The sequence below is a fragment of the Mus pahari genome, chromosome 2, assembly GCF_900095145.1.
Source record: "Mus pahari chromosome 2, PAHARI_EIJ_v1.1, whole genome shotgun sequence".
Taxonomy (NCBI): Eukaryota; Metazoa; Chordata; class Mammalia; order Rodentia; family Muridae; genus Mus; species Mus pahari.
Window position 1 is genome coordinate 105,263,264 of NC_034591.1, and position 10,595 is coordinate 105,273,858.

A 10,595-nucleotide genomic window follows, 5' to 3' on the forward strand; every position below is an offset into this window, starting at 1 on the left:
CACACACACACACACACACACACACACACACACACACACACACACACACACCCCACGACACATCATGATGCCAGGCTGTCTAACAGCGTGGTGTTAGAGACAGCTAGGGCTGCTCCCTGGTGCTCAGGGTGGGTGTCCTTAGGCATGTTCCTTCTCCAGTCCATCTATACACTGAAGAAAAGGGTTCCATGGTAAGCAGTGACTAGTCTATCAGGGACTCGTGGCCAGTGCTATGCCCAAATGACATATACTATCTGTGGCCCTGTCTCCCTGACTCTGCCATTAACAGCACAGTAAACTGAGGAGAAACCAGAACTTGTCTCAACAAAGGCTGTCAGGGCCTTCAGTGGGGAGAGCTGTACCCAGCTTTAACCTACAGTACAGTTTTTACTCACTCTGAGTTCTGCTTTTCTTTTACAAAGAAAACCAGACCCATGAGAAGAGCCAGAACAGGGCTATCCCTAAAGTACACTCACTGCCCACAGTGGGAGAAGGGGAGCCGAGAGGGCTGGAAGTACTACAGCCTGCACTACGCCTTGACTTCTATGGCTCCCCTAGGCAGCTCCAGCATTGGTGGGAAAGCAGGGGGTCCGGAGAGCTCCTTTGAAGGCCTATACCTTATTGCTCTGTGACACACTACAAGGCAGTCTGTATGGGCAGTGGTAAGCAGAGCTTACACAAGCTGGCTGTGGCGCTACCTATCCCTGCATGCACTGTGCCTGATACCAGGGTTCCAACATAGTTGCCCACATATTCAGGGAAGAAATGGGCTCTGGTGTCCAAGGGTCAGGATGGAACATGTCAATTTTAACCAGGGAACCCTGCTTCTCGAAACTCTGAATTATGTTTGCAAGGATGGATGCCAAGGTGTGGCTGGCTTGTTGCATCTTTCTTTAACTTGAGACAAGCTATGGTCCCTCATCACCAGCCATACTCCTAGCTCACACATCCACTTTGTAGCAGCACTGTTTTGCAGTGTCCCTTGCAGTTCCCTCTATTCTTCGAGAAAGACTTCTTCAGATCAATTCACCTCCCAGAGCATTGTGTGTTACTGTGCTTGGAAACCCGGCCTTTTGTCAAAAACAGCACATCCAGTGACATAAATGGGCCACTGTGATGCTGTGTGTCTGAGTGCCATGAGAGGTCTGGGATGCTGCAAGCAGCACCAGCAGCCTATTATGGTCATCTGTCTGCTCCTCCACAGCACCAGTCCACTCAGGTCTATCTGGTACCATTCTGCCTGCAATGCCATAGGCTGAGCCTCCTCTGGCCTTGTGGGTAAGCAACAGGAGTCTATGTGACCTCAAGAGCCATGGCTGGCTCTGTGAGGTCTGTATTGTCCAAGCTGCCTGGGAAGAGGGAATGAGGCTTGGAAGTTCTCAAAGTGACTGTGTACCAGAAACCAGTATGGACCCGACTGGTTATGCCTGTGTATGTGGAGTTGTCCCACATGGCTGGGTGCCCTGTACTCTATAGATACAGTCATATTTGGCTGTCACAGGCCAACCTTGGCCTCTGGGTACATGCACTTTATAAATAGTGAGCCTACATTCCCATGGCAACACCTGGTCCCTGCTTTCTATGGTGGCCCCAGAAAAGCAACTTTCCTGTACCCCCTGCTTGCCTGGTGGCCATCTCAGTTATCTACAGAGCTACAGGTATTGTGACAGGGACAAACTCCCTTGAGTCAGTTGAGCGATGGTACCTCTGGAGTCTATAGGCATCTTGACTGCCAGTTATACCCTGGGTGACCGTCTGGGGCCTTAGAGCAGGGGCAGGATGAGGCGGGGATAAGAACAGCAGGCCCATGCCTGGTACCTTTTCTTGCTGTGGGCTGTGGGTCAGGTGGGAGCACAGTAGCTGGGCAGGGTGCTGTTCTTCCCAGCCAAGCAGATGCCTTGGCCAGCCCCTGTGCCACTGACCCACAGCTATCCTTTGTGATATGGGGCGATGCCTGCTCTTTGGTGGACAGAGGAAGATGTCAGTGAGGAAATCTTCAGGGCACCTGGCCCAGCAGACAGTCAGGAAGCAGCAGATGAATTCGAAAGCTGGTGCCATGCTCTTTATCCTGGACACGAACCCTCCCCATCCTCAGCTGCATTCATGCCTTGGTATGCGAGGGCCAGGGGCCAGGCGAGGATGAGCCCTGCTTGCGACACAAGACTGCTGTGAGGCCTGAAGGACTTGGCAATACCACAGGCACTGTGGTGGAGTCTAAGTGCCTCTCTGCCCCACTCTGTTCACCATCTCTCTTCACTACTCCATTCTCTCTGAGTGTAAATGTCCCAATCACCCCTGAACCCGAGCCAAGTTCTTCAGTGGGCCATTGTCCCTCAGAGTTAGGCATCCACATTGCTGCCAGAGCACAGGCTCCTTGATTACCACCAAGATCCAGAATCTGGCCCAGGATCCAATCACTGTGCAGCTTCATATAGGATGTTGGTTGCCCCTGCCTCAATCTCCTTATCTGAGAAATGGGAGAGTTAAAACACTTATTGTACAGGGTTGTGATGAGGCTGTGAATTAACATGACAGTGTTTAGGGCAGTATCACATAAAAACAAAGTCTAAACTATGTCAACTCATTCTTCCACCAGAGCCACCACATACCTCCCACTCAGCACTTGCCACCTGTGCCTGCTGGGTGCTGACAGGCGCTCAGATCTGAGGCCATGCATGGGGAAGAGAGTGTTGCATTTCCAAGAGTGACAGACAGACTCGTGCCCAATAAGGACATAGGACAGAAAGTTTCTGACAGCACCAGAGTCATCAGGGAAGAGGCAGAGCCCTAAGTTAGGAGCACCCATGGGTGCTGGCCTGAGAGGACAGTCCTCAAGACAGCAGAGAGAGGGCAGGATGCGAGGGGAGTTACTGAAGGCCTGGGACACAGGGGCAGCTGTACCTGTGTGAACCCCACTGGGAACTCAGGGGCTCTGCTGTGGGCTTTCCTTTGTGGCCATACACTGGATCCCATCTTGTTTGAGGACAAGGTGTGGGAGGGAAGAAAGCCAGGGGAAGAGGGCAAGGGCAAGAGTTGAACACAGGGATTTATGAGCAGCCTTTGGCGGCATGGGGGAGGGGCTCCTTTTGCCAAAACAATATTTAATTTTTTTAAGGCAGCTACAAAGCCAGGATTAAGCCTAGGCCCTAAAACGAGCTCATAAAATTGAAAAATATTTATCTGGAAGGGTGGCAAGTCCAATAAAAGTTTTATGACTGTCTCACAACTGCCCCGTCAGGAAGCTGGCCTCTCCCTCACCTCCCTCTTGTCAGAGGGTGGCACACACAGGTGGGATGCACGAAGACATGACTGAAGAAGTCCAGCGCCTGAACTGAAGCCCCCTGTTCTGCTCCCCTCCACCTGCCTCTGTGCCCAGCTTTGGGCAGGGAGGCTGCCTCGGCCATTCGCCAGGAGGCCCAAGAGTCTGAAGGCAGCCGGAGATGACTTTTTTGGAGTCTTGGAGGGCTTCGGGCAGGTAGAGACTACAGACGTTATTGTTCAGAGCAATAGGAGGTAGCTGAATTGATTCCAGTTTTAAAGAGACCTAGAGCTTTGCTTGAAGCCACCAAGAAAGTGGCTTCACATAAGCACATGTGTTGAACCCTCTCCTGGCTTCCAGGCCTGCTACCTCCCCATCAGTTCTCCACACCACTCACTGGTTCTCCACGCTGTGCTCCCCCACTGCATCCCTTTCCTTCCTCCCCACAGCCTCTGCCTCCTATTACCCCACTACCTTGGGTCTTGTCTGGGGCCTTTGCACAGCTGCTTGTCTGAGGAACCCCACCCAGCTCCGGGCTGGGCTTGTTTCTTGAACCAGGGCCTCCTGCCTTAGAAGAATTCCCACCATCCGATCCTTCACCTCTAAAACCATCACTTCTCCCTTCCCATGAACTGCAGCCAAAGCACTTCTGCTTGTGTGTCCCTTCCCAAAGACACTGCCTGAGGGTTCAGCAAAGGGTCGACTCCCACAAAGCCAAGGTTTTTTGATTCTCAGTTACTGACAGTAAATCAAAGCTAGCAGGAAACCAGGTGGCACACACAAGAGCCCAATTTCTAACTAAAAACAAAGGCTTCTTAACACCCCCAGGGCACAAGTCCACGGGAAAACCCAAGCCCACTCCGCTCAGAGAAGCCCATCCTGAACCGTCTGAGAAACCAGGAGAGCACTGCAGCCCTGAAAACCATCTTCTGCATCTGGAACTGGCAAGAAATGGCCAATCAGAGAGCACACTGCGGGGATGGCGGGCATGCAAATTGGGTGATGTGCAGGTAGGCCTCTGTCACCTGTGACTGGGACAGTTCTGCTGTCAGCATCTACCCAGAGCTGCTCATGTGTCTCTGTGGAGTGGAGAGGTGGGATGCCCTGGAAACCTCAGACAGGTGGCAGGTGGTTAAATGTCATTCAAATCATGAGATGCTGTGGCTGGACAGGGCAAGCTGCAGTGGCTATAGGACAGGGGGCCTCGGAACAGAAACAACCTACAGCCATGCCCATAAAACTCAAAAACAACATAGGCAAAACCCAGGAGCTTCCAAGCTCAAATTCTTTGAGTGCCTATGTGTTGCTCAAAAAGTCTCAGATTTTAGGGCATTTTTGATTCTGCATTAGGGATGCTTAGCTAGTGATATCTCTAAAATAAAATAATATACTATAAAATCTGAAAAATTTAGGACTTTTGGTCTTAGGTGGACTAACAGAGAGTCATCAAGCAGGGAGAGATGACACACTGGAGCACAAGGCCAGTTAGAGTGACATTCACCTCCAGTGAGGGCTGAAATTTCAGCTTTATCTATACTTCCTTAAAAAAACAAAACAAAGCAAAGCAAAACAAAAAAAACCAAAGTAACCCCTTCCAAACCAGGATTTCTCCATGTAGCTCTGGCTGGCATCAAACCCTTGGCGCTCCCTAAATGCTAGGATTACAGGCAGGAACCATCAAGGTGAGGCTGTGGAGAGATCCAAACAAAGTTCCATCTCCCTGATTTGCTGGCAAAAGAACCAACTAGCTCTGTACTGTACTTGTTTTCAATGAAAACAAGTTGTTGTTATTATTATTATTATTATTATTATTATTATTATTATTATTATTTTAGAAAATCAAATCGTGATGAAGAAGGAGACAGACATATAGGAGGCATAAAGTGACCTGCCCAGACAGGAGGTAAGGATGGGTCCAGCAGCAGACACCAGGTATCTAAAGCACCTCTGTCCAGCCAACTGTACTCTGCTTACTTTCTAACTGCATAAGCACAGCCACCTCGCTCTGCTCCCGACACCACACAAATGGCCTCAGGCTACCAATCTGTTGACCAACGCAGAGTAACGAAGCACCTGGCATGTGCCAATCCTGAGGTGGGGCAGTATAGGGAGGGGACACAGTCCCTGGGAGAAGCTGTAGGGAGTTTAGTTATGGGAGGGCTTGGTGGTATGCCACAATGGGGAACTTTGAGGGGTTAATGCCATCCTGGGCTAGGGAGGGGTTCCTGAGGGAAGTTCTGCAGCAAGTCCTGTGACTTTCTGAATCCTGGGTTTTCCTTGGTTTGTGCAAATTCTATTAAAGAGGTCCTGGATTCCAGGCCTCCAACTGCTGCCAGGAAAGAACCCTCAGACTGCCTCTTCCTGGAGCCCCAGAGCCATGATGACCACTGTGAGAAGCCCCAGTACTGCCCATATGGATGATGGGACATTGTGGGAAGGTTGACCAGCAGCTGGTTTCTGTCCACTGCGCTGGTTTATGTTAATTGCAGATATTTTCATCGTATTGTGTTACTTCATCCATCTTTGTGAACGGGCCGTCTTGTAAAATTCTTTTAATTATGTTATTTTTTCTTGCCTATCTTCATCATCTACAATTATTTATAATATCATTGTCCTTGTTTCAAATGCTGGGAATAAACATTGTTGTAACAGTTCTTCGATGGGGTTCATATAATTTTTACAATTGCTTTGAAATGCCTCAATGGCCAAGGCTGGGGGAGACTATTCGTTTAGGGGAAGAAGACACCCCAAATGCTCCCTGTTCTGGGTACCAGGTTGTCTCTGTCTAGGGCAGCCTTAGGCTGGGGGTGGCAGCAGCTTATGGGGGCTGGGTCAGATTTCAGAGTTGTCTCTATAGACTTCAGGGCAAGATCCAGAAAGGGCACCGTCGGGGTAAGACGCCGGGAGAAAGATGGATGGTTTGTTTTCATTTTTATAGGATTTTCTGAAACCTCAACTTTCACCCCTCACCCTTGTTCAGCTCTCTTTTCCCAGCGAGCTATTTTCCTGCCTCCCTGTAGGAGTTGGCAGCTAGCTGTGGGGCAGAACCCCGTGGAATGAATTGCTGCTCCGGAGCGTTGTTTCATTTTGGGTATCATGGGTGAGACCCAGCTGTCTCCCCAAGTTGGCTGGGGGCCCTTTGTAAGGATGTTTGGAGAAAGCCAGCACTTTGGATGAATAGGCATCTCAGTCAGTCTTACCCCCAAACAGTCTTATGTTCTCACCAGAAGCTTTCAGGTCTCCACAGGTAGTTAGTTACCAGGTTCATCCACCATTAGCACCCACCATACTGTGACACTGGCCTCCTCTGCCAGGCACCCTTAGGGGAGAACAGCCCCTAGAAATAAGATCTGGCCAGGGCAGGTGGGGAAGCCCAGCAGGGTGCCTGGTGGCTCCTAGGACAGGGTCATACCTTTGAGAAGCCTTTCTGCCACTGCCCTGAGCAACAACTTCTGAAAGCTCAAGGATTCATGGAGTGGCAGAACTGCCATCACAGGACCTGGCTCTGGGTTCAGGGTGTAGCACAAGGCTTTAGGATCACAGGTGCAGGTGCTAAGGAGGACTAAGGGCCATATGGGCAGCAGTACCCCAAACATGTGTGGGTTACTGAGGTAATGTGCTTATGCTATATGGTGTATGGTTAGAATAAGGAAAGGTCAGCACAAGTTTAAGTCCAGAAGTGGGAATTGTGCAGTTGCCTTGGTTCAGGTTGGGAACTACAGCCTATTTTATACACACACACACACACACACACACACACACACACACACGCACGCACGCACGCACGCACGCACGCACGCACGCACGCACGCGCGTGGAGTTGAGAGCGACTTTAGTCATCACCAAAGAAATGTAAATAAGCCCTGACTACAGAAGATGACTGCATAGGATAGGAAAGCTGAAATCCACTCCATCCACGTGGCTGGAAGGAGCGGAAGGTGAGGTGACTCAATGCAGAAGCTGGCAGGAAACTTCTAAACATGTGCTTTCCTAGTGAAAATTAGAACAATTTAAGAGCCAATCCTAACCAAACAGTTCATATTACAGTTCATATTACAGAAAGCTTAGGAAGATGCTCCACCACTGCTCTTATCTCTCAGGAGCTGGAAACACTGAGCACGTATGGAGCCCTGGGTCTCCAGGTCCAGCCTCAGCTCAAATGGTTGTCTACTGCTGCATTCCATCAGGGAGGGCTGCCATGAACATTCATAGCACTCAGTACTGTGTGGAGAGGAGTGTAGGTGCTCGTGTGGGGTGTGAGCTAGAGCTGGGAGCATGTAGAACAGCCTCTTCTGAAGTAGGATGATAGAGGAAGAAGGCTAAGCGAGGAGAGTGGGAACAGGGAGCCTCCTGCCCGAGCTGGCTCACAGCAGAGACACACTGAGCTATTGCTTTTAGGTTGCAGGTAGAGAAATTGTTTTCTTTCCTATTTTCCCATTTGGAGGTCTGCGGACACTTCTGTGTCCCCTCCTCCTCACACTTGTATGTGAGAAGTGCCAGGAGGAAGGCTGGGAGATAGCCAAGCTGGTGAAGTACTCACTGCACACATCGCATGAGGACCCGAGATCAACCTCCAGGACAATGTAAAAATCTAGTATGGTGGCTTTCTGTGCTTGCAGTCCCAGCACTGGTGAAAGAGCTGGGGGCTTGCTGGCCTACAGAGTTACAGATGAGAGAGGAAGTCTTAACCAAAACCAAACCCACCAACCAACCAACCAACCAAGCCTAAAAACCTGAGATGAGGAGACTATGAACAACTTCCCTGCTTTTCATGCTAACATAATCCGTAAGTCCAGTGAAGTCTGATTCAAGACAAGGACACCTGGGTCCTGTTTCCTTACACATCTAAGGAAGACAGATGGGGGCTGAGTAGGTGGATCCTCAGTGGAGAATCTGGGGTTGGAGCAGCAGCCTGTGCTGCAGGCAGCTGTTCCAAGGATGGAAGAGCTCTCTGTCACACTCATGTAACGGTCTGTGCTCTGAACCTCACAAGAACATCACAGCCCCTTGGGCTGGACCCACTGAAGCCCGAGGACCTGACTAATTCATTGTTGGGCAGTGGTAACCAAGTTCATTTCAGAGTGGATCTTCTTTAGGTCACAGGTGCTCCCTAGGGACACTTGTAGTAGACCAGGGGCCAATCTAAATTCAGCTGGAGGATGATGGCATGAATGTGGTGAATCTGGAGCCTACATGGCAGGCACTAGGTCCTCACACACCCCCAGCCACTTGGTTCCCAGACGAAGTGTCATCTCCCATTGCAGCCTAGTTCTCAGCACCAAAATGGGCTCTGCAGGCAGACACACTGGACCCAATGAAGTCCCTTTCCAGCCATGTAACTTGGTAAGGCATTTGACCTGGACTGTTTACTTTATCACACCCACAGACTCTGAGAGTTGTGGGTAAAAGGCTCACTCAGCCTGGGGACTGCTGCTGCTGTGACCATTTACCTTTTGGCTTTCTCAGGCACCTCACCAGAAAGGAGCCCCAGAAATGATGAAGATGACATTTATAGGTGCATCAGCTACTGCCAACATGCCATACATATATTCACTATTTGTCATTGTCCTACAGACACCACGGTGAGAACTCTGCTTCAGCAGGGAGGGCACAGCACCTGTCTAGCCTCCATGATGGGAACATTGTTTTATTGTCAGATCTGCAGTGAGTGACAGCCTCCCTGAGAACTCACCACAAAGGCTGCACACGATGGAAAACTGATTTCTGCAATACCTCTTGGGCAGAAGCTGGTGCCCAGTACCAGCAGTGGTTGATACAGAATATGCTCTTCTGTCCCTTCCAGATCGCTTCTGCACTCCTGGCATGTGACCTGGCAGAGGTTGCCTCTGGGCTAGTAACACCCCTCCTGGTCAATAATTATTTTTTGTTTGTTTAAGACAGGCTTCACTGTGTAGCCCTGGCTATCCTGGAACTCTGTAGACCAGGCTATCCTCCAGCTCACGGAGTTTCACCTGCCTCTGCCTTCTGAGTGCTGGGTTAAAGTTGTGTGCTACTACCACTCTCCCGGTCAACAACGGAACCACGGAGGCTCTCAGTAAATCAAGTGTCTGTGCTAACGTGCTGAGATATCAGGTGGAAGGCCACAGCTCAGCACTGTGCAGGGAGAAGAGGCTGGGGATATTGGAAATCACCCTCAGTACACAGTCCTTGCCCACAGAAGAAGGACCCAAAGTTAGGACAGGTACAAGTTTAAGGCCTCCAGGAGTAAAGTCCTTACTTCTCGCCATCCAAGGACAAGCCTCTGTGCTGGTACAGAGGGTGAGCACCAGTGAATATGCTGGGGCCTCTCCTACAGTCCTGTAAGACCTTGTTGGGGGGACAGAAGTACAATTGCTTAAACACTGTTCCCAGACTGGCATTTTGGACACACCAAAGTAAATGGCTGCACCACGTAAAGCACTTAGAACAATGTCCCACACAGCACAATGTTCAATGCCTATTACACTGTTATTATTCAAGAATCTCAAATTGTGTTACACTCTGTCCAGTCTGTGACAACTTAGCACTCTCTGTTCCTTCCATCCTGGATGATTTTCTTCCTTCTGTTGCCTGGGGAACTTCTCCTCCCATTCCTCTGGAAGGGGAGGGTCAAAAGAGGAGGGTCAAATGCTCTCTCTCTCATCACCCCTTCCCCTAGTGCTCCCCTAAGAAGCTAGTTCTATAGCCTTCTATACCAGATTGCTCCTGGGAAGGAGCGAAAACCAGCATACTGGGTTCAGGTGTCACCAAGACATAGGTCACAGCTGTAACACAGGGGGATGTGTACAGAACATTATGAGAGAGCAGTTCCTCCTTCTTTGCTTAGCTCCATGAGCACAAGGAGGGCACGGTATCTCAAGTCAAGCTCTGCTTCATGCTGCTGGCCCAGGCTTTGGCTCTGACTTCCATAGGCATCCTCTATACACACTCCCGTGGCTCACTAATGACCTGGGACCCACCAGTAAGCATGATCTTGGCTCCTGCCCATAGTGAGACTGGTCTCAGGCTCTGACTCTACCTGCTCAACCATTCTTCTTGCCACCACTCATGGGCACCATGCATGACAGGATGCACACTGGCTCGTGTGTTCTGGGCAGTCTTGGGAGCCATGACACCTTTTTGGGAAATCTTCCAAACCCCAGGCTCAGTAAGGGGCTTTGCTGTGAGATGATACAACACCATACACCTTCCCGCCCAGCCTTAGTATGGCTAGTGACATAGTGACATGCAAACATTGAGAATGCCTATGCATGGTCTATCTTCATACGTGACCAAGTGTCTACACACACACACACACACACACACACACACACACACACACACACACACACACACA

At 50.2% G+C, this 10,595-nt stretch overlaps 1 protein-coding gene across 1 annotated transcript in view; it reads right to left on the reverse strand.

The window, feature by feature from the left end:
* Eefsec (eukaryotic elongation factor, selenocysteine-tRNA specific) overlaps nucleotides 1-10,595 on the reverse strand; it is a 199,766-nt gene that overhangs the window by 12,012 nt on the left and 177,159 nt on the right. The window lies entirely within an intron of this gene.